The 27,992-nt window shown below is 35.2% G+C and overlaps 1 protein-coding gene and 1 long non-coding RNA gene across 16 annotated transcripts in view; one reads left to right on the plus strand and one right to left on the minus strand.

Annotated features, from left to right (window-relative positions):
• Positions 1-27,992, plus strand: part of DOCK3 (dedicator of cytokinesis 3) — a 585,953-nt gene that overhangs the window by 226,236 nt on the left and 331,725 nt on the right. The gene's annotated exons all lie outside the window — the stretch shown is intronic.
• LOC123605677 lies at positions 16,759-27,788 on the minus strand. Its single transcript, XR_006715848.1, has 2 exons — positions 27,720-27,788; positions 16,759-16,832 (listed from the first exon to the last, which is right to left on the minus strand). It is a non-coding gene; the product is annotated as an uncharacterized LOC123605677 (long non-coding RNA).

Consider the following 27,992-nt stretch of genomic DNA (forward strand, 5'->3'; position numbering starts at 1 on the left):
AAATGGAACTAGAATCTAGGTCTCCTTGACTTCAAGTTTTCCATGGTAAGAGATTTAGACTCAGTTAAACTGAATAAATTCACAGTACTTGTTAACCATGAATTGTAAAGACTTTAAAATGAATAAGTTGGCATTTTATATTAATCAAATTTTTATTGTAATATCTGAGTAATGCTAATAAGTGGACAAGTTATAATATTGTACTAGGCCTTTTCCTTAATATTTGTATATTTGTTTCAAATGTTTAAAATTTTAGGAAAATTTTGATCCATAATACTGCAAATAAATAGCTATTGTTTAAATATGGAAAGAGAACCTTTCTGCCGACAGAAAAGAAAGTATTTGTAGCTAGGTGTTGACACTGAAATTAAATTGGCTTCAAATTTAAACTTAATATAAAATAACTTTCTTTTAAAAACTGACATTTAATGAGCATTAGGTTTCATTTCTTATTATTCCTTTAGCCTTTGTAATCTAAATTACCTAGATGGCATTTCAAATCTTGGATGGTTTTAGGACTGCCTTTCTCTGAAAATAACACTGTTAATCTGTCAGAACCAAATGCTGGAATACTTTTCCATTGGGTGTTACTAAAAATAGAGCACCAGTTTTTTTCTGGTTTTTGTTTTGGTTTTGGTTTTGGTTTTGGTTTTGGTTTTCGTTTTGGTCTCCTCATTCTGAGAACTTCCATAGCAACACATTGTTAAAGTAGAACAGTGTATTTCAGGGAGGAATTTTTTTTTTTAAAGACAAATAGCATTTCTGTTTACTAAATCTGTGGTACTCAGGTAAATATTTTAAGGAATGCTTACATTATTGAACACATGACAGAGTTTCAGAATACACCAGATGGATACTTTCAAGTTTTCATCCAGAAACCTTCTGATACATGACAGATTGTTTGTATTATTCCCTAAGTATCTTTATTAAATTTTAAATATTTGTATTAAAACATGCAACTGAGCAATATGTGAGAATAATTCTAGTTCTCTTCATTTGTTTTTTGACTTCACTAGGTAAATTTAGAAGAAAGGATTTCTAAATGACTTATTACCTAAAGCCAAAATTTTCACTCCATAATTTCCTCACTTTATTCTCCTTTTATCTCTTTGAAAGCTTATTTGCAACTTAATTTTTCTTTTTTTTTTGTTTTTGTTTTTATTTTATGGCCTCTCAGTTGTGGTTGTTTTTTTGTTTGTTTGTTTGTTTTGTTTTGTTTTTGTTTGTTTGTTTTTCCTGGAGATTTCTTTTCTGCTTCTCATACCTTGCAGGCATCACATATTTTCTCACCTGTAGCAATTCTTCCTTTGATACAACTTTCAGCTTCTCCTCTTTCTGTCTAGTCCCACTGCTGTCATTTGAAAACTCATCCTCTCTGGTAAGATTTAGTTTGTTTCTTCCTCTAAACTATTCGTATCACTTTTATGTTATTCCTCTGCTTATAAGCTCTTGACTTAGGTTGTCTTCTGTGGGAAGAATAGCAACACATTCATTCTCCTATATACACTGCCTCTGCTCACTCAGGCTTGTGGTTTCACAAGAATGATGATTCTCAAGGTGTGATGAGCCAGATCTCTCCACTAAACAGCGTCTCTCTATTTCCAACTGCCTATTGGCTTATTAGTCATATCTACCCAGATGTGTACTACACGTGGCTCAAGCCCAGCATGTCCATTATAGGCTCTTTGCTCTCTCATCTTTTTTGTGTCCTCAGGCTCTTGTGAGGATCAGCTATGATAATACTTATGTAAATGTAAATTTTGGATAATCATTGTTCAGGATACACTTGTGGAAGTGTATGTGATTAATGGTGGGCAGTGATGAGCATCACACAAGTTTTACATATTCTTAATCAGAGGAAAACAATAATGCATTTATTCAGTTGTCCATTCAACAAATATTGAATATTCAATAGTTTTCAATGTATTGTTCAATGTTCAATACATTACAGTGTGCCCCACCTTGCTGCTGAGATTTAGCAGTTAATAGAAAAGATAATGTCCCTGCCCTTTCAGAACTCGCTTTCTAGAGTGGGAAACAGATAATGAACAAACAAGAAATGTATTTAATATATTCTGAGATACAGGGTGTTTTATATTTTTGATTTATATCAGAAATTTGGAAGCATCTTTTAAAATACATTTCTGTAATTTACATATTTTAAAGGTCATCCATTTTATGTATATAGTTAGGTGATTTTTAGTAAATTTACAGAGTAGTGCAAACATCGCCACATCCACCTTTAAAATATTTCCATTACTCCAAAACGGTCCCTCATGTTCATTTGCAATCAATTCACACTCCCACAAAGGCCCAAGTGACCATTTATCTGCCTTCATTCTCTGTAGATTTGCCTTTTCTGGGCATTTCATTTAAATGGAATCACGTGATATGTGGTCTTTTTATATCTGGCTTCTTTTACTGAGTATAATGTTTTTGAGATTTATCCATGTTGTAGCATACATCAGTAGTTCATTCCTTTTTATCCTGAATTGTATCCCATTCTATGCATATGCATTTTGTTTATTCATAGTTGGTGAACATTTGGATTGTTTGTATTTTTTGATTACTATGAATGATCCTGCTATGAATATTTGTGTACAAATCTTTGTGTGGACGTGGACTTGTTTTCATTTGGGGTGGGGGTAGATACAGAAGAGTAGAATTTCTGGGTCACAGGGTAAATTTACGTTTAACTTTTTAAGAAACTGCCAACTTTCCCACAGTATCTGTACCATTTTCCATTATTACCAGCAGTCTGTGATGGTTTCATTTTCTCTATATTTCTAGCAACACTTGCTATCATCTGCCTTTTTTATCATAGCTATTCTGGTGGGTGAGAAATGGTATCTTACTTTAGGAATTTTTTACTGTTTTAAAAATTTGAATATAGTTGACACATAATATTAGTTTCAGGTGTACAACATAGTGATTCTGCTTCTCAATATATTATGCTATGCTCACCACAAGTGTAGCTACCATCTGTTAACATACAATGCTATTACACTACCATTGACTATATTCCCTATGCTGTACCTTTTATTTCTGTGAGTTATTTATTTTATAAGTGGAAATCTATAGCTCCTACTCCCCCTACCCCATTTTGCCCATCCTCTCACTGCCCCTCCCCTCTAACAACCATCAGTTTGTTCTCTATATTTATAGATTGGTTCTGCTCTTTATTATTTTGGTTTTTTAGATTCTACATATAAGTGGAATTATTTTATATTTGCATTTCTCTAATTTCACATAATACCCTCTAGATCCATCTGGGTTTTTGCAAGTGGCATATCTTACAGTTTTGATTTATATTTCGTTAGTGGCTGATGCTGTTTGACATCTTTCAAATACTTATCCATTCATGTATCTTCTTTGGTAGAATGGTCATTCACATCTTTAGCTTAGTTTTTTTTAATGTTTATTTATTTTTTTAAATATAATTTATCGTGAAATTGGCTAACATACAGTGTGTAAAGTGTACTCTTGGCTTTTGGGGTAGATTCCTGTGGTTCATTGCTTACATACAACACCCAGTATTCATCCTAATAAGTGCCCTCCTCAATGCCCATCACCCATTTTTCCCTCCCCCCACCCCCATCCTCCCTCAGTTTTTATTGGGTTGCTTGCCATCTTATTGATTTGAAAAAGTTCTTTGTAAGGCATTCAGATTGGTAAGGAAGAAGTAAAACTGTCACCATTTGTAGGTAGCCTGATGCTAACCATAGAAGTTATTATTAGAAGTAATACTATTATTAGAAGTAATACTATTAACTATTATTAGATGTAATACACGAATTCAGAAAAGTTGCAGGATGCAAGATTAACATACAGAAATCTGTTGCAGTTCTATATACAAATAACAAAGTAGCAGAAAGAAAAATTAAGAAAACAATTTCATTTACAATTGCACTAAAAAGAGTAAAATACCTAGATATTAATTTAAGGAAATGAAAGACTGGTACTCTAAAAACTATAAAACACTGATGAAAAGAATTGAAAACAACACAAACAAATGGAAAGATATTCCATGCTCATGGATTGGGATATTTAATATTGTTCAAATGTCTATGCCACCCAAAACCATCTACAGATTTTCTTTCTCTTTCTTTCTTTCTTTCTTTCTTTCTTTCTTTCTTTCTTTCTTTCTTTCTTTCTTTCTTTCTTCCTTTCCTATTATTTTTTAATATATAATTTATTGTCAAATTGGTTTCCATACAACACCCAGTGCTCATCCCAACAGGTGCCCTCCTCTTCAGTGCCCATCACCCACTTTCCCCTCCCCCCCCCATCAACCCTGTTTGTTCTCAGTATTTAACAGTCTCTTATGGTTTGCCTCCTTCCCTCTCTGTAACTTTTTTCCCCCTTCCCCTCCCCCATGGTCTTCTGTTAAGTTTCTCTGGATCCACATAAGAGTGAAAACATATGGTATCTGTCTTTCTCTGTATGGCTTATTTCCCTTAGCATCACACTCTCCAGTGCCATCCATGTTGCTACAAAGGGCCATATTTCATTCTTTCTCATTGCCATGTAGTACTCCATTGTATATATAAACCACATCTTTATCCATGCGTCAGTTGATGGACATTTAGGCTCTTTACATAATTTGGCTAAACAATCTACAGATTCAGTGCAGTTCCTATCAAAATACCAATAGCATTTTTCACAGAACTAGAACAAATAATTGTGAAATTTGTATGGAACCACAAAAGACCCCAGAATAGCAAAAGCAATCTTTAGAAAGAGGAACAAAGTTGGACATAGGAAAATTTCAGATTTTAAGATGTACTACAAAGCTATAGTAATCAGAACAGTATCATACTGGCACAAAAATAGATCAATGGAACAGAATAGAGAGTCCTAGAAATAAACTTATGCTTATATGGACAATTACTCTATGACAAAGGAAGTAAGAATATACAATGGAGGGGCACCTGGGTGGCTCAGTCAGTTAAGCACCTGACTCTTGGTTTCAGCTCAGGTCATGATCTCATGGTTCGTGAGTTCAAGCCCCACATCGGGCTCCCCTCTGACAGCATGGAGCCTGCCTGGGATTCTCTCTCTCTCCCTCTCTCTCTCTGCCCCTCCTCTGCTTTCTCTGTCTCTCAAAATAAATAAACTTTAAAAAAATTCAAAAAAAAAGAATATACAATGGAGAAGACAGCCCTTCAATTAATGATGCTGGGAAAACTAGGCAGCTACATGCAAAAAAATGAAACTGGACTACTTTTTTTTACACCATCACAAAAAATAAAATAAGAATGGATCAAAGACCTAATGTGAAACCTGAAGCCATAAAGCTTGTAGAATAAAAACATAGACAGTAATCTCTTTGGCATTGGCCTTAGCAACATTTTTCTAGATGTCTCATGAGGCAAGGGAAGCAAAAGCAAAAGTAAACTGTCAGGATTATATCAAAATAAAAAGCATATGCACAGCAAAGGAAACAATCAGCAAAATAAACAGGCAACCTTCTGAATAAGAGAAGATATCTGCAAATGTTATATTCAATAAGTTATATTCAATATTCAAAATATATAGAGAACTTAAACAACTCAATATCAAAAAAAAAAAATCTAATCAAAACGAACAAAGGACTTGAATAGACATTTTTCCGAAGAATGCATACAGATGGCCAACAGACACATGAAGAGATGCTCAACATCACCAGTTGTCAGGGAAATATAAATCAAAACCACAATGAGATATCACCTCACACCTGTCAGAGTGGCTAGTGTCAAATAGGTAAGAAAGAACAAATGTTAGTGGGAATGTAGAGAAGAAGGAACCCTTTGTGCACTGTTGATGAGAATGTAAATTGGTGCAGCCACTGTGGAAGATAGATAACATGGAGGGTCCTCAAAAAATTAAAAGTAGAAATACCATATGATTATAATAGTTTATTTTTTTAATGTTTATTTATTTTTGAGACAGAGCATGGACGGGGGAGGGTCATAGAGAGAGGGAGACATAGAAACAGAAGCAGGCTCCAGGCTTTGAGCTGTCGTCACAGAGCCCGACGCGGGGCTCAAACCCACGGACCGTGAGATCATGACCTGAGCCGAAGTCAGACACTTAACTGACTAAGCCACCCAGGCACCCCTGATTATAATAGTTTAATAGTAAATTTTACATCTTGAAAGTGTGCATCCTTTACCTTTGTTCTTTTTCAAAATTGTTTTGGGTATTCTGGGCACTTTGCAGTTCCATATAAATTTTCAGATTAGCTTATCAAAGAAATTAGGAAATATCTTAAAATTAATGACTTACACTTGGCAATTTGTTTCTTTCACAGTGATGTTGCTTACACTGAATGATATCTTAGATTTGGGGAAATATGGTAAAATATCAAATGATGTTACATGCAAAGGAGAGAAATAATGCAGTGAGAAGAATAGGAAGTTTTGGGGGTAATGTTGCATTGTTGTTGTGTAAACAGTGGTGAAACAAGGCCTTCTGGATAAGGTGACTTTTGAACAGAAACTTGAAGAAGGTGAGGAAATGAACCATGGTGAGATCTGGAAAGTGGTCCTATCAGAGAAAGAACAAGTTTAAAAACTCTGAGTTTCCTAAGTCAGGAAAACACTGGTTTTTTTCCAATGACCAAAGATGAAATCATAGTATTATGGCTTTAATTAGACTTTTATCTTATTTATTTGAAGGTTAAGTTGAAAGTCAATTAACCTTTATTTTAGAGAGAATATGATTCTTCCAAAGACAGTACATTACATGATATAATTTATCCTTTTACCATCTTGGTTCATTCCTTGGACTTCTTACACCTCTGATCCATTCAGTATAAGGTGTATGAAATGGCCTCAGAATTTTAATAGAAAGGTACTAGGATCTTCTAAATGTTTCCCCATCTTCATTTCTTGTGGGGAGAAATCTCAAGCATAATTTTGCTTAGTCCATAATATATAACTACTAGAAATCATTGAAATCATCCATCTAATAAGAACCCATGTCAACAAAAGACTTCAAGATATATTTTATGAAAGTTATGATAGCTTATGATATGTGCTTGAGTGAAGATTCCTCTGCAGGTATCTAAAGGCTGTTATATAGTTCCCTGATCTTGGTATTAAAGTGACTCACTCCACTTTTCACACCAGTGTGGATCTTGCGGTCTGTGGAATTCTTTTGTGTGAGATTTTCCCACCTCCTAGTTTCTATTGGGACTTAGAATAATATTTGCCATGAGAAACAGCTATATTTCTCAATAGATAGATGTAGAGAATATCCAGTTTGGTCTAAGAGCAAGAATGGGTGACACTACTTTTCTTCCCCAGAGCTCAAATAAATCCATGTATGATACCAATATTTAAGCCAGATTTTTATTAAAACTCAATAGGCTTGTAGGAAAATACTATTATTATGCAAGGAGACCATTAAATCCAGTGAGATCTGTAGCTCAGAGAATATTGCTAATGGCCAGGCTCTGTGTGTGTATGTGTATCATACATGTGATATATGTGAGATATGTATATTCTGTATATATCTATCTAAAATTCTGTTCTTCCTTGTATGTACTTTGATACTTTCAAGGTTCTACCTGATTCTTTTCATTTATGGGTCTTTTCAGTCATATAAAGACTGTATAAATATCCCTACTTTTATGTAGTAGCTTTGTAAATTAATCTCAGTTTTAAATGCATCAAACTAGCTTTTTAAATATACTGTTTGTTAAACCCTCTTGTAAAATATGTTGTGGTATGTACCCATAATATATTACATGCAAGTCTTGAGTTTCTTTTATCAGCACCTCTAAAGTATTACATAAGCTTTGTACTTTTATGATTGTCTTTAGGCTTTTCTCATTCTACTTACTAATAGTAAATGTGACAGGGTGGCAGTGTTCTTCATCCCTCCCCTTGTGGCATTCATTGTATCTATTTTATTTAGTTCGTGAGTGTAGGCATGAAACAAAATATTAACAAGTTGAATCCAACTATATAAAAAGAATGACATTATGACCAAGAGTTTATCTCAGAAATACAAACTTGGTTTCACATTTAAAAATCAGTGTAGACTTCTGCTCTTGCCCAGGATGGAGTAAGTGGAATTATTCATATTCTTTCACTTGAACAGCAACAACATGGACAATATAAAGAAACTGGGTATGAAGCAACAATGAATAGTGATTTTTGAGAGATAGGGTATAAGGTGAGCCCTAAGACTGTCTCAGCTTACTACTTTGAGACAGTTTCTACTTTGCATCATAGGGAGATGAAATTCAAGTGGAGCCCAGGAGACTCTAGAAACTGAGAAGGCAGAACTAGATTCTGGTGAGAACAAAGCAGCCAAAGTTGGCAGGACACAGTACTGAGGAGAGAGCTGTAGAGAGGAGAGGAGGGAAGGGGAAGGGAGAGGAGAAATCCTAGAGATCTGCAGAGGGTCTCTTCAGAGTATTCAGTAGGATGATGATCAGTTCATGCATGTGAGGAAACTACTCAAGGCTTGAGAAACAAATCATTAGAATGATTATAGTACAGTACCTGATATTTACACTGTACTAGTAATAGTGCCTATTCCTACTAGTCACACTGAAAAAAACTTTTAATTTTCATGGAGCATTAGGTAGACTATTCAGAAAAGTCTTAACCTCAACTGTGGGAAATTACTGTCTGTGGATTGAGCATGGCAAATCATAACATATTATAAAAGCAAGACATGAAAGAATCAAACTGTTTCTAAATGGCTTAACTGTATCCCAGAGTAAAACTCAAAGATATTTATAGAAATGTTGAAATTCCCAGCACCCAAATATAATCTATAAGGAGGAGAATAATTAATCATTTGAAATCAACCCTGAACTGATATAGATGTTAGGATTAGAAGACAAGGACATTAAAATGGTTGTTATATTTAGTATGTTCAAAAACTTCAGTGGTATACGGGAGATATAAAAAACCTTAAGTTGAATTTCTAGAGATGAAAACTTTAATGTTTGGGTTGAAAATGACACTAGATGAGATTAACAGCAGATTGAAGATGGAAAAATTTAGTGAACTTGAAACAGCAATTTAATTACTTAAATGCCTTTAAGTGGTAACTAATAGTTTGAACAAAAATATTAACAGCATTTTGTGGGGTTTATAAGCTATGTGTAAGTAAATGAATAGCAACAATATTATAAAGGCTGGGAGGGGAGAAATTGAGGTGTACTATTATACTTTTGTAAGGTTTTATACTTTCATGAAGTGGTATAATACCACTTGAAGGTGGATGGTGATAAGTTAAAGAGTGTGCTACAGGGGTGCCTGGGTGGTGCAGTCGGTTAAGCGTCCGACTTCAGCCAGGTCACGATCTCGCGGTCCGGGAGTTTGAGCCCTGCGTCAGGCTCTGGGCTGATGGCTCAGAGCCTGGTGCCTGTTTCCGATTCTGTGTCTCCCTCTCTCTCTGCCCCTCCCCCGTTCATGCTCTGTCTCTCTCTGTCCCAAAAATAAATAAACGTTGAAAAAAAATTTTATTTATTTATTTATTTATTTATTTATTTATTTATTTATTAATATATGAAATTTATTGTCAAATTGGTTTCCATACAACACCCAGTGCTCATCCCAAAAGGTGCCCTCCTCAATACCCATCACCCACCCTCTCCTCCCTCCCACCCCCCATCAACCCTCAGTTTGTTCTCAGTTTTTAACAGTCTCTTATGCTTTGGCTCTCTCCCACTCTAACCTCTTTTTTTTTTTTTTTTTTTTTGAAAAAAAAAAAAATTTAAAGAGTGTGCTACAAAGCCTAAAGCAACCACTAAAATAACAATGTGAAGAGTTATGACTAATAAGCCAATAAAGAAGATAAAATGAAATCATAAATATTTCCCAATTAATCCAGAAATAGGTGGAAGAAGAGGAAAGGAGAATCATAGAATAGATGGGAAAAATATAAAACAAATAGCAAGATGGTAGATTTATACCACAATGATATTAATAATCATACTAAATGTAAATGGTCTAAACACTTGATTTAAATGGGAGAGGTTAGATTTATACCACAACTATATTAATAATCATACTAAATGTAAATGGTCTAAACACTTGATTTAAATGGGAGAGGTTAGATTTATACCACAACTATATTAATAATACTACTAAACGTATATGGTCTAAACACTCAGTTTAAATGGGAGAGGTTAAATGGCCTAAGCACGCCAGTGAAAAGATGGAGATTGTAAAATTGGATTAAAAAAAGAAAGCCCAGGGGCACTTAGGTGTCTCAGTCAGTTATGCGTTCAACTTTTGATTTTGACTCAAGTCTTGATCTCATAGTTTGTGAGTTCTGGCCTCCCCTTAGGCTCTGTGCTGACTCACAGAGCCTGCTTGTGATTCTCTCTCTCTCCCTCTCTCTCTCTGCCCTTCCCCCATTCACTCACTCTCTATCTCAAAATAAATAAACTTTAAAAAAGAATATGCAGTCAACAAAATCTGGATCGTGGGAAACTGTAAATAAGATGAATAAGGTCCTTAAATAGATAGATTTTAAGGAAATGAAGGGACTGTGATAGAGTAAGAATCTATAGGTTAGGAGAGACTTAAAAGACATCAAAGTTTTTTAGATGGGCAAGATTAAACTATAATGTGTATGAATGTACACATGGGTGTTAAAACTAGAAAAAACATAAAGGAACTGATTACTATAAATGTTAGAATAATGAATAGTTTTGGTGGGAGAGATAAGGGCTGTGGTTGGGTGAATGTCTGGGGTGGTAGCATAGTTCTGCTTCTTGACCTGGGAGATGTTCACCTTATAATAATTCATTAAGTCATACATTTGATTTGTGTGGTTTTCTGTATTTGTGTTTTAGTTTAGAATAAAAATGTTTTTTAAAAACTTATAAGAACAGCTGAAAACAGAGTGGATATAGCCAAAGAATAAATTAGAAATCTGCAAATTAATATCAAGGAAAATCACTTGCAACATCCAACAAAAATACATATAAAAATTGTGAGAGAATTATTTGAAAATACAGAGGACATTCAGGGGATCCAATATCTGCTTAGTATGAAATAAAATTGAAAATAGCTAGAAATAATAGAAAAGCTAATTCCTGTGCTGTATACTATAGACTGAAAGGCCCCCCCTGAATGTCAAAGTAACTATATCTGTCCATCCATTCATCCATCCACATCCATCTGTAAACATAAATGTAGACACACATATCTACATATACATATAAGTGTACAGGTCTTAAATATACATATAGATAATATCACATTATGTGTGTGTATATATACATATATGTATATATATGTGTATATACATATATACACGTGTATATGCATATATACGTGTATATATATGTGTATGTATATATATATACATGTATATATGCGTATATACGTATAGTTTTGTTTTGTTTTTAAGTTTATTTCTAAATGTTTATTTTAGGAGAGAGAGTGTGCACGTGTGTGGGGGAGGGGGAGAGAGAGAATCTCAAGCAGGCTCTATGCTGTCAGCGCAACATAGAGCCTGTTGTGGAGCTCAATCTCATGAACTGTGAGATCATAACCTGAGTTGAAATCAAGAGTCAGACACTTAACCAACTGAACCAGCCAGGTGCCACAGTTTATTTATTTATTATGAGGGAGGGAGGGAGGGAGGGAGGAGGGGGAGAGAGAGAGAGAGAGAGAGAGAGAGAGAGAGAGAGAGAAAGAGAATATCACAAGCAAGTTCTGCGCTGTCAGTGCAGAGCCTGTCACTGGGCTTGATCCTATGAACTACAAGATCATGACCTCAGGTGAATCGATAGTTGGACACTTAACTGACTGAGCCATCAGGTACCCACATTATATATATTTTTATGACACTTACTTTTTTTCACTTTTGTACTCCTAAATTGTCAGAATATTTACTTACCTGGTTATTTTAAAAATCTTAAATATAAACTTGTGTTTTCTCAATCACTAAAATTTCAAACTGAATGTATAGTTCTGTGTCATCATATGGAACATGTTAATATATTGGACATATGCTCTTAACTTTTAATTACTATTAATAGCCCTTAGTGAACATTTTGGATACTAATTTTTAAAAAAATTTTTGATGTTTATTTTTGAGAGAGAGACAGAGTACAAGCAGGGGAAGGGCAGAGAGAACAGGAGACACAGAATCTGAAGCAGGCTCTAGGCTCTGAGCTGTCAGCACAGAGCTTGATGAGGGGGTCAAACCCACAGACCGCAAGATCATGACCTGAGCCAAAGTTGGACGCTCAGCTGCTGAGCCATCCAGGTGCCCCTTGTATACTAATTTTTAGCTATATCTTCAGTTGTCCTTTTAAGTAGATTTGTTGAAGAGGAATTTTTGCTTTTCAACAAAAATTTTTTCATTTATACTCTTTTTTTTTTTTTTATTTTTTTATTTTTTTTTTTTTTTAAAATTTTTTTTTTCAACGTTTATTTATTTTTGGGACAGAGAGAGACAGAGCATGAACGGGGGAGGGGCAGAGAGAGAGGGAGACACAGAATCGGAAACAGGCTCCAGGCTCTGAGCCATCAGCCCAGAGCCCGACGCGGGGCTCGAACTCACGGACCGCGAGATCGTGACCTGGCTGAAGTCGGACGCTTAACCGACTGCGCCACCCAGGCGCCCCTATACTCTTACCAATATATTAGATGATCTGGTTTTCCTCCTACATCCTCACTGATATTAAATATTAATATTTTTTGTTTTCCATTTAATAGATGAAAAGGTCTCTGATGATTTTAACAGGGGCATCATTGAAATACTTTTACTTGGTTCTGGTTGTATAGCTTATCACATTCATAGACTTTTGAGAGGATGTATTTATTTGTTGCATACATTGTATTTATTACCCATTTAAAATGACAACTCTGCTTATAGTCAGTTTAACAAATATATATTAAATACCTACTGTGATTTGCCAGGCATTGTACTTGGAACCAGAACATATAAAAATGATTAAGACAGGTTACTGAACCCAGAAACCTCTATAATACTTAAGGTAAGCATTTTCCCACTATGAATGTATTTTCAGAGGCTTTGAAAAACAGAATATTTTAAATTTATTTAGTAAACCAGGAATGTATTGTTTCCATAACATACCCATCTGTTCTTCTTCTAATGTTTTTTGTTAATCTTTTTTTTAATAACATTTTTTATACTATGCCAGTGTGGCATGTTTTTATCCTCTTTGCAGTCTATCTTATGCTTACCTTTACTAAATATCTATGTATATTTGTTTTTACTCCTCGCTTTCCAAATATTTGGACTCTGAACCTTGAGCATACTTACTTGAATAGCATTAGTCTGAACCAGTCTGTCATATTCAACCAATATTCACTGAGACCCTACCATATGTGCAGACCTTCCCTATATTAGGACCTGGGAATAAAAAGGTAAATGGCCTATGATCTTTACCCTAAAGAGTCGTGAAAGAAATAGATAAATAAATTGATTAAAAAAAAACTATGCAAGTTGAAAACTATGTCCACACAGAAACCTGTACATGGGTGTTTATAGAAACTTGGAAGCAACGAATGTGTCCTTCAATAGCTGAATGGGTTAATGGACTGTGGTACAGCTTGTGCTAAGCATAACATAACGTATGGACTTGTCAAATCACTTTATTGTACACCTGAAATTAACATTGTATTGTCAACTATACTCAAAAAAATTTTAATGAAAATAATATGTATTAATACTGAAAAATCTTCAGTAGGCCAAAATAAAAATGTAGAATCCTAAACAAACAAACTGTGGTACAGACAATGGAATATTATTCAGCACTAATAAGAAATCGACTATCAAGCCATGAAAAGACCAGGAAGAGCTGTAAGTGCATATTACTAAAGTAGTGAGAAAAGCTAATATGAAAACACTATATACTGAGTGATTCCAACTATATGACATTATACAAAAGGGCAATGTATGGAGACAGTAAAAAGATCAACAGTTGTTAGTGGTTTGGGGAGAGGGAGAGATGAATAGGCAGAGCACAGAGGATTTTAGCACAGTGAAACTATGATACTATAATGATGGATACATGTCGCTATACATTTATCCAAATCCGTAAAACATACAAAACCAAGAGTGAACCCTTATTTAAACTATGGCTTTGAATGATAATGATGTGTAAATGTAGGACCATCAGTTGTAACAAATGTATCACTCTGGTGGGGGCTTTGATAATGGGGGAGGCTATGCATGTGTGGAGGAAGGAAATATATGGGAAATCTCTGCACTTTCTTCTTAATTTTGCTGTGAAGCTAAAACTGTTATTAAAAAGTATTTGTTTAAAAAACTATGTAAGTACAGACTTAACAATCTAGTGTAAAACCCAAATATTATGTCCATTAATTCCTTCTTATCATAAACCCCTTTAATCCTCATGTTTGATTTAGTCTGTGATATGTATCTCAAGAATGATTACGTATTCAACTGTGAAGATGAGTGTGGCTACTGTAGATGCCACGTTCAGTATGCAAATGTGGGGTGCCTGGGTAGCTAGCTCAGTCAGTTAAGCGTCTGACTTTGGCTCAAGTCATGATCTCACAGTTCATTAGTTTGAGCCCTTCGTCCAGCTCTCTGTTGTCAGCACAAAGCTTGTTTCAGATCCTCTGTCTCCCTCTCTCTCTTTCCCTTCTCCTCCTGTGTGTGTGCTCTTTCACAAAAATAAATAAACATTAAAAAATATATATGCAAATGTGACTAATTCACACACACACACACACACACACACACACACACACACACCCCCTACTCTGTCCTCACCCAGTTGCACAATGACATGATCTTAGTACAGTCTTTCTTAGGCTGGTTCTCATTGTTACTAGAAAATCTTTTGGGATTTCAAAATGAACCTATTGACAGTTTGCATTGCTTTCCCAAATGTTTTGAATATCATATTCTTTTGGGTTTTCTCTCTTGAGATTATGCTAGATCTGTTCTTTCTGCCTTACATCTGGCATGTTTTATATTTTAAAAGACTAGCATTAAAAATATTTATGAGAAGCATATTAAATTACATAGCATAAAAACAGTATACATTTACGTTGAACTCTGTATGTCATCAATCTAAGCTCAGGCTTACATCTTTACAAGAAACGGTCTGATGGAAGGATCCTAAAGTTGTTCAAGCATGGTCCTTTGCTTTGTGGGAAAAAGTATCATTTATAGGAATAACACACTGTGGGATCCTAAAGTGCTGGAGCCTGGAAACTCATTGCTTAGCAACCACATACTAACTCTGTCTATTCTTCAGGCAACATTCTCTAATTTTCAATCTATTCTTTTTCTTTTATTTTCTTTTTTGAGTATAGTTGACACACAATGTTATATTAGTTTAAGGTGTACAACATAGTGATTGAACAACTCTACCTATACCTTATGCTGTGCTCACCCCAAGTGTAGCTACCATCTGTCACCATATAAGGCTATTACAGTACCATATATTCCCTATGCAGTGCCATTTATTTCCATGACTTATTCATTCTATAACTGGAGGCATGTTGTATCTCCCATTCCCCATCACCTATTTTGCCTCCCCCCCCAGCGTCCTTCCCTCTGGCAACCATCAGTTTGTTTTCTGTATTTATAGGTCTGATTCTGCTTTTTGTTTATTCTCCAGTCCACTTCAAATGGTGTTTGGTGTTTCATCTTTTTCAGCTATAGACATTTTAATGTTTTAGCAAAGACTGCTTCTTTTCTTTGTGATTACTCCCCATAAGGGCCATATGTCAGGGATGTATGCATTCTTAATTGCTTTTGTTTCCTTATAGTCTCTTTATCATAATGCTGATTTTCTGCTATTGAACACACATTGGTGGGATTGATATATTCATAAGAAGTGTTTTCTTTTTACATTGATTAATATTCAGAAATTATATTTATAAAAATATATAAATTTATTATCTTGATCTTTTAAAATTTAGTTTAATGTATTAATACAGGTAAATAGTAGTTATCTTTTTAAATTACCATGTATTGATTATTTGCCTAATCTAATTTAATCATTACAACCATTGGTGAGGAGATACAATTATTATTCCATTTTATATGGGAGGTTACTGAGGCATAAATGTTAGATAACCTGTTAAAGGTCACCTTTGATCACTAACACTTTAGTGGCTTATGACAGGTACTTAATTTTTTTTGTTACTGAAATATGACTGACGTACAATGTTACATTAGTTTCAGGTCTACCACATGGTGACTTGATAGTTCTATACATTACATAGTGCTCACCACAGTAAGTGTAGTTACCATCTGTCACCATGCAACATTTTTACAACATTATTAGTTATTTTCCCTCTGCTGTACTTTTCATCCCTTATTTATTTTATAACTGGAAGTTTGTACGTCTTGATCCTCTTCACCTTTTTTACTCATCCCCTCTCCCACCTCTTCCCCTCTGGCAACTAGTTTGTTCTCTGTATGACTTTTTTTCTGTTTTTTTGTTTGATTGTTTTGTTTTTCAGATTTCATATATAAGTGAAATCAGATGGTATTTTTCTTTTACTCACTTCACTTAGTGTAATATACTCTAGTTGTATCTGTGTTGTCACACATGGCAAGATCTCATTGTTTCTTATGGCTAAGTAATAATACACTTCGTGTATGTGTGTGTGTGTGTATGTATGTATGCATGTGTGTATATATACACATATGTATATATACACCACATATTCTTTATTTATCTATCGATGGACACTAGCATTCATTCCATAACTTGGCTATTTGTGAACAATGCTGCAATAAATGTAGGGGTGTGTATATCTTTTAGATGAAGTATTTACATTTCCTTTGGGTAAATATCTCGTAGTGGAATTATTAGGTCATGTGGTATTTCTACTTTTAATTTTTTGAGGAACCTCCATACTATTTTCCATAGTGACTATACCAGTTTACATTTCCACCATTATTACATGAGGGTTCCCTTTTCTCCACATCCTTGCCAATGCTTATTATTCCTTTTGTCTTTCTGATACTAGCCATTCTGACAGGTATGAGGTGATATCTCATTGTGGGTTTTTTATTGTAGTTTCAAGTTTTTATTTAAATTCTAGTTAGTTAACATACATTGTAATATTAGTTTCAGGTTTACAATTCAGTGATTCATCACCTATATACAATATCCAGTGCTCATCACAGCATGTGTCCTCCTTAACATTCATCACCCATTTAACCCATTACCCTGCCCACCTTCCCTCCAGCAATCCTCAGTTTTGTTCTCTATACTTCAGAGTCTGTTTTATGGTTTGCCTCTCTCTTTTCTTCCCCCCTGTGTTCATCTGTCTTGTTTCTTAAATTTCACCTGTGTGAAGTCACATGGTATTTGTGTTGCTCTGACTTATTTTACTTAGTGTAATACTCTCTAGCTCCATCTACATCATTGCAAATGGCAAGGATTCATTCTTTTTGATGGCTGAGTAATATTCCATTGTATCTATCTATCTATATATAGTTATATATATATGTGTATATATATATATATACATATATATGTGACACATATATATGTATATATATATACACTGGATCTTTGTCAATTCATCAATACGTGAACATTTGGGTTCTTTGCATAATTTGGATATTGTTGATAATGGTTCTATAAACATCAAGGTGCACGTGCCCCTTCAAATCCATATTTTTGTATCCTCTGGGTAAACGCCTAGTAGTGCAATTGCTGGATCATAGAGTGTGTGTGTGTGTGTGTGTGTATATATATATATATTTATTTATTTTAACTTTTTGAAGAATTTCCATACTGTTTTCCAGAGTGGCCGCTCCAGTTTGTATTCCCACCAGCAGTGTAAGAGCATTCCCCTTTCTCCACATCCTCACTAACATCTGTTGTTTCTTGTGTTGTTAATTTTGGCTGTTAACCAGTCATTCTGACAGGTGTGAGGTGGTATTTCATTGTGGTTTTGATTTGTATTTCCCTGACGATGAGTGATGCTGAGCATCTTTTCATGTGTCTGTTAACCATCTGGATGTCTTTAGAAAAATGTTCATTTCTTCTGCCCATTTTTAAATTGGATTATTTGGTTTTTTGGGTGTTGGGTTTGCTAAGTTTTTTTTATAGATTTTGAATACTAACCTTTTATCACATATGTCATTTGCAAACATCTCCTCCCATTCTGGTTGCCTTTTAGTTTTGTTGATTGTTTCCTTTGCTGTGCAGAAGCTTTTTATTTTGATGAGGTCCTAATAGTTCATTTTTGCTTTTGTTTCCTTTGCCTCAGGAGATGTATCTAGAAAGAAGTTGCTACAGCCAATGTCAAATAGGTTACTGCCTGTGTTCTCCTGTAGGATTTGGATGGTTTCCTGTCTCACATTTAGGCTTTTCATTCATTTTTAATTTTTTTATGTGTGTATGGTGTGAGAAAGTGGTCCAGTTTCATTGTGGTTTTGATTGGCATTTCCCTGATGTTTAGTGATGTTGAACAGCTTTTCATGTGTTCTTTGGCTATCTGTATGTCCATTTAGGTCATCTGCCCATTTTAATCAGATTATTTGTTTTTATGGTGTTGAGTGAGTTTGAAATTTTTGCATACAACCCACAGTTAGAAATACATTTTATATTGCAACCCAATGCACACATATAAATAAATGTATGTGTGTGTCTACCAAAATGTATGCAGACACAGCCAAGGATATACTGAAACAAGTATAAAGTAATAAATCAAATATAAAGTAATGAAACAATACTTATTCTATAGAGTGTACTCTATTATGTCCTTATTTCTGGTTTAATTAATTTTTATTATTTATTTATTTATTTATTTATTTTTCTGTTTTATTCTAAAGCAGTTCCTGATCCAACCCTCTAGATTTTTATGACTTATTAATAGGATGCAATCCACAGTGTAAAGAGTACTGGTTTAGAAAGTACTATTAATTATATTATTTAATTTCAGTAAAAACCTTTGACAGGTAAAAAGAAACATGGATTTGGAGGAAAAATATTTCCTTAAGGCCACATAGCAAATACATTATGAATCCAACATTTATAACTTTGCCTAAGTCCCACCCATGTTCTTATTTTTCTTCCTTTCTACCCACTGTCTCCAGCTGAAGGAGAAATCATTTTAAGGGAAAATAACAGGCTATTGTATTGTGGCTTATTTGTGCAAGAATACACCAGGAAGGGGCGCCTGGGTGGCGCAGTCGGTTAAGCGTCCGACTTCAGCCAGGTCACGATCTCGCGGTCCGTGAGTTCGAGCCCCGCGTCGGGCTCTGGGCTGATGGCTCGGAGCCTGGAGCCTGTTTCCGATTCTGTGTCTCCCTCTCTCTCTGCCCCTCCCCCGTTCATGCTCTGTCTCTCTCTGTCCCAAAAATAAATAAACGTTGAAAAAAAAAAAAAATTTAAAAAGCTGAGTCCCGGGGCGCCTGGGTGGCGCAGTCGGTTAAGCGTCCGACTTCAGCCAGGTCACGATCTCGCGGTCAGTGAGTTCGAGCCCCGCGTCGGGCTCTGGGCTGATGGCTCGGAGCCTGGAGCCTGTTTCCGATTCTGTGTCTCCCTCTCTCTCTGCACCTCCCCCATTCATGCTCTGTCTCTCTCTGTCCCAAAAATAAATAAACGTTGAAAAAAAAAATTAAAAAAGAATACACCAGGAAAATACTTAGAGTCTTACATTTAAAATTAATTTTCATGGGGAGCTTGGGTGGCTCAGTCAGTTGAGCATCTGACTCTTGATTTTGGCTCAGGTCATGGCCTCACAGTCATGGGATTGAGCCCCATGTTGGGCTCCATACTGAGAGTGGAGCCTGCTTGGGATTCTCTCTCTCCCTCTCTCTCAAAATAAATAAACATTATAAAAATTAATTTTCATGATGTTTAAGGTTAAATAGAAGAAATACATTAATTTAAAGCTTGCCGTCCAATTTGCTTTTCTAAGTAAGTGAACTGAAGTCTTAATGTTTCAAAAGTGAGTTTTACAAAGTGATTTTTATTATCTTGCTGCTATAGGAGTAACCTCGTTCATTTAATAGACTTAACTCTCATAGTCAGAAACTAAAAAAGAATAATTAATTTGTATAGGCTTATTATGTTAACTAGAATTTTGTGTTTAGGTGAGATATACTATTGTTATTCATACTCATGACCCTCAAAGTAATGACATTTATTAACAGTTTACCCATAGATTCTTTTTCATGGACATTTTATAAATTGAAGTTTTCATTGTGTCTCTGTGTAACCATCAAATACTGGAATCCGATATTTAGAATCTAAACAATAAAATCATACACATCACTGATAGGAATATGTAATTTACTCTGGATGTTCATGTGACCATATTTTATTCAATGACAAAGAAAAATGACAATTTAAAGAAAAGTGGGAATGAAGATTAAAAGCAACTTTTATAAATGGGATTAATTTTAGTGTCATCTGAAAGTTTTCTGTTGTATTCCTATTTGTAACTAATAAGCACACTATAAGTCTTATCCAATACCTGAGCACCTACTCTGCAGATAATTTACATTCAGTCCCTGCCTTCAGGAAGCCCACATTCTTACTAGAGAGATCAGTACACAGATAATAGTGTTGTGTGATAAAAGCTGTGAAAGAGGTCTGAGGTAAGGACTCTGGGAAATACAGGTGGGGCGAATTTTATTGTGTCTGGAGGTGATAAAAAAGGATACCAAAAGAAGTTTTCTAGATAGTTTTATCTATGAACTATCTCATAGATAATTAGAATTCTGACTAGTAGAGAAAACAGGAAATTTCAAGCAGAAGGAACATGAAGATGTGAAAGTACATGGATATTCAGAAGATTATAGATGGTTTTATGTAGCATAATTTTTGATATATGAAAGGAAAACAAAGTTTATCATACTATTTAGGTTTTCTATTTGTCTGGAATGACTTTTTCAGTTACTATTGTAAGTAGTGTTCGTTTATTTTTTTTCTTTTTAAATGTGTATTTAAATTTTAGTTAACGTATGGTGCAGTATTGGTTTCAGGAATAGAATTCAGTGATTAATCATTTACAACACCCTGTGCTCATCATAGCTAGTGTCCTCCTTAATACCCATTGCCCATCTATCCCATCCCCTACCTCCCTCCCTCCATCAACCCTCAGTTCTCTATCATTAAGAGTCTCTAACGGTTTGTTTCCCTCTCTTTTTTCCCCCTCCCATATGTTCATGTTTTGTTTCTTAAACTCCATATATGAGTGAAATCATACAGTATTTGTCTTTCTCTGACTGACTTATTTCATTTAGCATTATACTCTCTAGCTCCATCCACATTGTTGCAAATGACAAGATTTCATTCTTTTTGATGGCTGAGTAATATTCCATTGCACAAGAACCCAGGAAAATCTAAAGTGGTCAGGCTGCAAAAAGATTGGGTCTTTGGTTTTGGTTTGGACCTAAAATGGTTCTGGGAACTCCATTGGCTTAAAATTTTTTTTTAACGCTTTTTTTTTTTTTTTTTTTTTTTTTTTTTTTTTTTGAGACAGAGAAACAGAGCATGAGCAGGGGAGGGGCAGAGAGAGGGAGACACAGAATCCAAAGCAGGCTCCAGGCTCTGAGCTGTCAGCACAATTCCTGACATGGGGCTCGAACTCACAGATTGCAAGATCATGACCTGAGCTGAAGTCGGACGCTTAACCAACTGAGCCACCCAGGCGCCCCTGGGAACTCCATTGGCTTTGAATGTTGGAGTTCCTCAAGACTCAGTCCTATGCCCCCTTTTCTTCTCCTCTCTACTTTCTTCCTAGGTCATACCCACAGCTTCAGTATCTATCTACCAGTGTCTACCAGAAATTTATCTCTGGCCTTGATTTCTCTTCTGACATTTAGACCCATATATCCAACTGCCTTCTTGCCACCACTAAATTTAATAACCATGGATGTTTTACAGTCTGTCTGGTAATTCTAGTAACTCAAGTCTGTTTCTGATGTTTGATGTTCTACTACTGATTTTACCCTGGTACCCTATGTTTGGATATCTGGCTATGTTGCTCACTTTTTTGAAATTGAATTTGTAGAGGTACTTTGAAGGGTAAGGTAGAAGAGCCTTCCTCTGCAGAGAATTTGCGTTTACTTCTGCTAGATCTAGGAATACTAGTCTGGAACCACTTTTAACATAAATAAAATTGAGATGTTTTTGGACTACACCAGGATGCACATTGAATATAAAATTCACAGAAAGGCACTGCAGTAGTGATTATAATCTTTAGGGAAAGGTTCCCTACTCCATCTTCTTTAGCAGTAGACCATCTCCTTAGTCCTGTGGAATGATATGGCTTCTTCTAATTTCTTTATATCCAGAGTGTAGCCTTTTGAGGTTTTAGTTTAATGTGGGAGTACCTCCCATTAGGTTCTTCACTTGGGTGAGTTCTCACATGTGTCTTCCTAGCCTGAATAGACTGTCAAAGCTGTGGTTTTGCCTAGATTAACAATTGTCCTTCAGGGAGACGTAGTTTTGGTTTCTTAGCTTCTTTCTTTGAGTTTTTACATTCTTTCAAAATTAGGCTTAATAATTCTTTATCATAATATTGGCTCTTTGATGCTTTTAAGAAACGGGATTTATGAAATATTTTATGTAGTAATTTTAGATATTTTTAGAAAGAAGATTTAAATAACCCAGCCTAGAATAACTGGAATTGGAAACCTTCCTACTTATCATCTCTCTGAGATTGTCTCAAGGCACCTCAAACCTGGCACTTCCAAAAGAACACTCCCAGCCTCCTCTGTTCCTCTACCTTGGTCTTTCTCCATTTTTTATCAGCCTATCTGTGCATATGAAAAATCCATATGAACTCATCATCTAGTTTTCCATTTTCTTGCTACTAAATATCTTTTTAATCTTTCCACCTCCATCACTTCCATTCTGATCCATCATTTCTCACCAGTTAAACTGTAGTAGAACGTACACCTCCGTTTTTAGGGTCTTGTATTTTGGTTTTCATAGTATAGCCAAAATTACCCTTTAAAAATTGATGTAAATAAAACAAAACAAAACTTCTAATACATGAAAAAGATTGGTAGTTACTAGAGGGGGGAGGGACATTGGGAGAGGGTGAAATGGGTGAAGGCGGTCCAGAGGTACAAACTTCCAGTTATAAAATAAGTAAACTATGGGGATGTACAGCATGGTGACTATAGTCAATAATACTGTATTGCACACTTGAAAGTTGCTAACAGGGTAAATCTTAAAAGTTCTCATCACAAGAAAAAAATTTTTGTAACTTTGTGTGATGACAGATGGTAACTAGACTTACTGTGGTGATCATTTTACAATGTATACAAATGTTGAATCATTGTGTTGTATACCTGAAACTAACATAATGTTATATATCAGTTATACTTCAGTTAAAAAATTGATTTGATCATGAAATTGCCCTGCTTAAAATCCTTTATTAGCTTACCATAATTTTCAGAACAGACACCCAAATCTTTATTGTTGTTGATCAGGCCTTATAGGGTCTGATCTGTGCTGCCCCTAGCCACAAGGTCTTGATGGAAGGTCTGTGTAATATATGACTAGAAGAAGCTATCGGTCCCAGGTTATGAAATTGCTTTTTATTTTTTAAGGCTGTGGGAAGCCACCAAAGTTTTTTTAAGCAATGGAAGGGTATAATAATATCTGCTTTTACAGCACTGATGATGGAGTGGAGTGGCAAGGCTGAGGAATCTGTGAAGGTGAGAAATACTATAAGCCTGGGCCAGAAGAATGGCAGAGGTTGCATACAAGAAAAACTTTAAAGTGGAATTAGTGAGATCCAGCAACTTGTTGTATGTATGTGGTTGATAAGTCAAAGAAAATTATAGGAAGATATTTCACGTGTAAATTTATCAAACAGTCATTATATATTGGACACTGTTATAAACACTTTAGTATATTCTCTTTTATTCCTCACAGTCACCCTGTGACATAGGTATTATTGATATCTTCAGCTTTTCAGTAAATTCTGACATGGAGAGATTAACTACTTTTCCCATTTGGCACAGCTGTTGAGCAATTGAGATGTTTCAAACCAGGCAGTGTGATTTCAAACCTGTGCTATTTCTCACCTGAGAAATCCAGTGGACTGTAGTTGTGTTAGCTAAAACACAAAACATAAGAAGGGGAGCAGACTTTGAGGAACTGGTGTATATATGTCTGAAAATGAGGAAGAAAGGGAAAATAGATTAGTTTGTTTCTGGGCATTGAGGAGAAGATCTCTGTAAACATTTGAAAATGTGGGAGTGGATTTTCAGAGGGAGAGTGGAATTGGAGAATGAGGTTGTACAGTCATTAGTGATGTTTAGAGCCACAGAAGGTCCCAAAATTATCTGAGGAAGAAGTGTGATCTCATAGAGATACTGTAGCTTTTAATACCTTCTTCACTTCACATACTCATATAACACCTTTGAAGAGCACTTAGCACAGTACTTGAAGCATTCTGAGAGATTAATAAATGTTACCTGTTATTATTGTGTAGCATATAAAAGTATGGGAAGCAACAAAAACTTTGACATTTGTGTAATTTACTTAAATTGATTTATGATGGTATCTTAGGCATGTTGTGAAAGATCAGGCTTTCCATAGAATATAAATGCCTCTGTATTCCTGAAACAGCAAAAAGGGTTTGGACTGTTATCTTTAGGATTATTTTTTATATAGCATTCTGTATTGATGTACACAACTGTTACTGTCACTTGTTAACATTCTCAGTAGAACGACTATGCTCCTTCAGGGATTAAATTAGTCAGTTGATTTAAATGGCCTCTGACATCTGTGATAAAGAACCTGAGTTATAACTTTTTGACAGGGGAATGACTGATGTTATTTTTTGTTTTAAACAGATTCAGGTATGGAATTTTTTTTGGCTGTTTAATGAACGCCACCTATAAAGTTTATTTAATATTTAATGAAGAGGCACAGTTCTTAGCATTTATGCTCTGAAATGTTACTTGTGTTCTGAATTCCTGCTCATCGTTCACATGGCTTTGTTCAGTTTAACATGTGCTGAAAAGGTGGAGATCAGGTTACTTAAGAAACTACCAAAGAACCTAAAGTATGGAGTCTGTGATTAGGGGATGTGGAAGGTGTATTTTTAAGGACTTGGTGAAGCAAATAGGATTGCTGAACCATCTATGACTGAAGCAACATCAGGAAAGTATTAGGTCTACAGCAAAAAATAATTTGTGATCGGCCATTATTACTTGAGTATAAAATATGGCCCTAGACTTCCAGATACTTACAGGCCTTGGGGGAAGTAAAGGTTCACACAGGAGAGGTGATAAAGGGCAATTAAAAAAAATTCTACCTACTCCCTAATGCAGTGAGTACTAGGTCTTGAAAGTTGGAGGTAAATGAGGACAGTTCAGGAAGGATGGTCAAGAAAAGAAAGTAAATTTAAAAGATAGGATCACTGCAGGGTAGGAACATAATAGGGAGGAAGTGTTCCAACCTAGATAAATTGGGCAGAGTCTCAGAATGTCAGGCATTGGTCTTAGGAATAAGACCAATATGGTGCATCAATTTATTTAGTCATTGTTCTCTCACTAATTCTCTCATTGTTCTCTCCTGTTTGCATGAATATATGCAGGATGTTGAGACCACACCTAATATCCATTAACAACAATAGTTAGTTTTAGGTATCACTGCCAGTGTAGGTATCTTTGTAAGGAATGTATTTTAATAACATTGCTAAAGTTACCAGAAATGTATTAAGAAACCAAAATTTCTTATAACTCAATGAAGGCAGTTTTGTAGAAGTCAGGTTTGAGAAGTGGGCATATAAAAATATCAGCCTGAAACTTAGTTTAAACATTGCTGACTACACATATATGTAGCCATCCTGATTCTAAACAGTTAAAAAGTGGGGGAGATACTATAGCTTTTAATTCCACCTTCACTTGGAGGTACAATTTCTTCTTTACATTCTCAAGAGAGCTCTGTGTTTTCTGGCCTTTGACAATTGTATCATTATGTCTTTTCTTCTTTGAGAACAAGTAGGCTCTAATAGACACAAGGCTGGTTACCTAGTTGACCAGGAGTTGCACCTAAGACTTTCAGACAACTAACAGGCAAACATATCCTGAAGGAGGTGGACTCTGGCTGGCATCTGTGTAACCCCCAGGGACCTTCAGCTGATTTTTGTCACGCTCACATTTGTATACACAGACTCACAAACAAACATTAATGCCCACAAATGTTAGTTTGCTTCACTTTTCCACTTTTTGCCATTGTCTTAGTCTATAAATGAAAGAGTTATTTGCCTATTTTTTCTGCATCACAGTGGTTACCTTTTCTGAAACAAACAAACACAGCTCCATGTCTTAAGTATTGTATAGCAGAATGATTTTAAAGTTCCTGGATGAATTTTGGCCAGAACAAAAAGTAGTACTAAATAACAGCTATTTATGGTATTTTTCTAAATGCCAGTAGCAAGATTTTTATATGGGCATTTCATTAAAAAAACAAGTACAACTACCAGTAAATATATGAAAACATGCCCAAACATACATACAAGTAAATACAAACTAAGAAGAGATACAAACTTTCACTTATCAGATTGACAAAACTAAAAAGATTGACAATACCCAGTGTTTGATATTGATGTAGATATAGCCATTTTGGAGTAAAATTTGACAATATCTATCAATCTGTTAAATGTTAAATGTGCACACCATTCTACAAAGCAGGTCCACTTCTAAGATTATGGCACAGATATGCCTTCCCTGATCACTAAGACACAAGAATGTCTGTGGTACCATCATTGCTAATTGTAGAAGATAGGAACAACCAAAAGTCTTCAGCATGGACTAATTAAAAGAATTGTGTTGTATTCATTCATTTGATAAAGTTAAAAAAAAATAATCTCATATGCCCTCTCAGGAAGTTTTCCTCCTAGTCTTTTTTTTTTTTAATCTGTAATTCCTTTTTCCTCCTCATTCTCTAAGGCATAGATAATTTTTCAGTAAGTCCCATTATTTCTATCTTTATATCTTGAGTCTCTCAATTTCTCTCCATCTCTACTTTTTTTTCTCACTGATTTGATTCTTTGTTTTTAATGTTTCAAGTTTTTACTTAAATTCTAGTTAACATATAGTGTAATATTAGTTTCAAGAGTAGAATTTAGTGATTCATCACTAACATATAGCACTCAGTTTCATCACAATAAGTGCCGTCTTTTTTAAATTAATTAACTTAAATTCAAGGTAGTTATAGTATTGTATAGAATTGGTTTCCAGAGTAGAACTCAGTGATTCATTGCTTAAGTAAAACACCCAAGCGCTCATCCCAACAAGTGCCCTCCTTAATGCCCATCGCCCATTTAGCTCAGCCCCCCTACCCAACCTCCTCTCCAGTAACCCTCAGTTTGTTCTCTGTATTTGAGAGTCTCTTATGGTTTGCCTCCCTCATGTTTTTATCTTATTTTTCCTTCCCTTCCCCTATGTTCTTCTGTTGTGTTTCTTAAAATCCACATATGAGTGAAATCATATGATATTTGTCTCTGACTGACTTACCTCGCTTAGCATAACACACTCTAGTTGCATCCATGTTGTAGCAAATTTTTGATAGCCAAGTGGCATTCCATTGTATATATATATATATATATACCACATCTTTATCCATTCATCAGTTGATGGACATTTGGGCTTTTTCCATAATTTGGCTATTGTTGGTAGTACTATGAACGTTGGGGTGTATGTGCCCTCTTTAAATCAGCATTTTTGTATCCTTTGGATAAATACCTAGTAGTGCAATGGCTATATCATAGGGTACTTCTATTTTTAATTTTTTAAGGAACCTCCATACTCTTTTCCACAGTGGCTGCACCAGTTTGCATTCCCACAAACAGCGCAAAAGGGTTCTCTTTCCACATCCTTGCCAACACCTGTTGTTCCTGAGTTGTTTATTTTAGCCATTCTGACAGTGTGAAGTGGTATCTCATTGTGGTTTTGATTTATATTTCCCTGATAACGAGTGATGTTGAGCATCATTTCATACGTCTGTTTGCTATCTGGGTGTCTTCTTTGGAAAAGTGTCTGTTCATGTCTTCTGCCCATTTCTTCACTGGATT

The sequence above is a fragment of the Leopardus geoffroyi genome, chromosome A2 (assembly GCF_018350155.1).
Source record: "Leopardus geoffroyi isolate Oge1 chromosome A2, O.geoffroyi_Oge1_pat1.0, whole genome shotgun sequence".
Classification (NCBI taxonomy): domain Eukaryota; kingdom Metazoa; phylum Chordata; class Mammalia; order Carnivora; family Felidae; genus Leopardus; species Leopardus geoffroyi.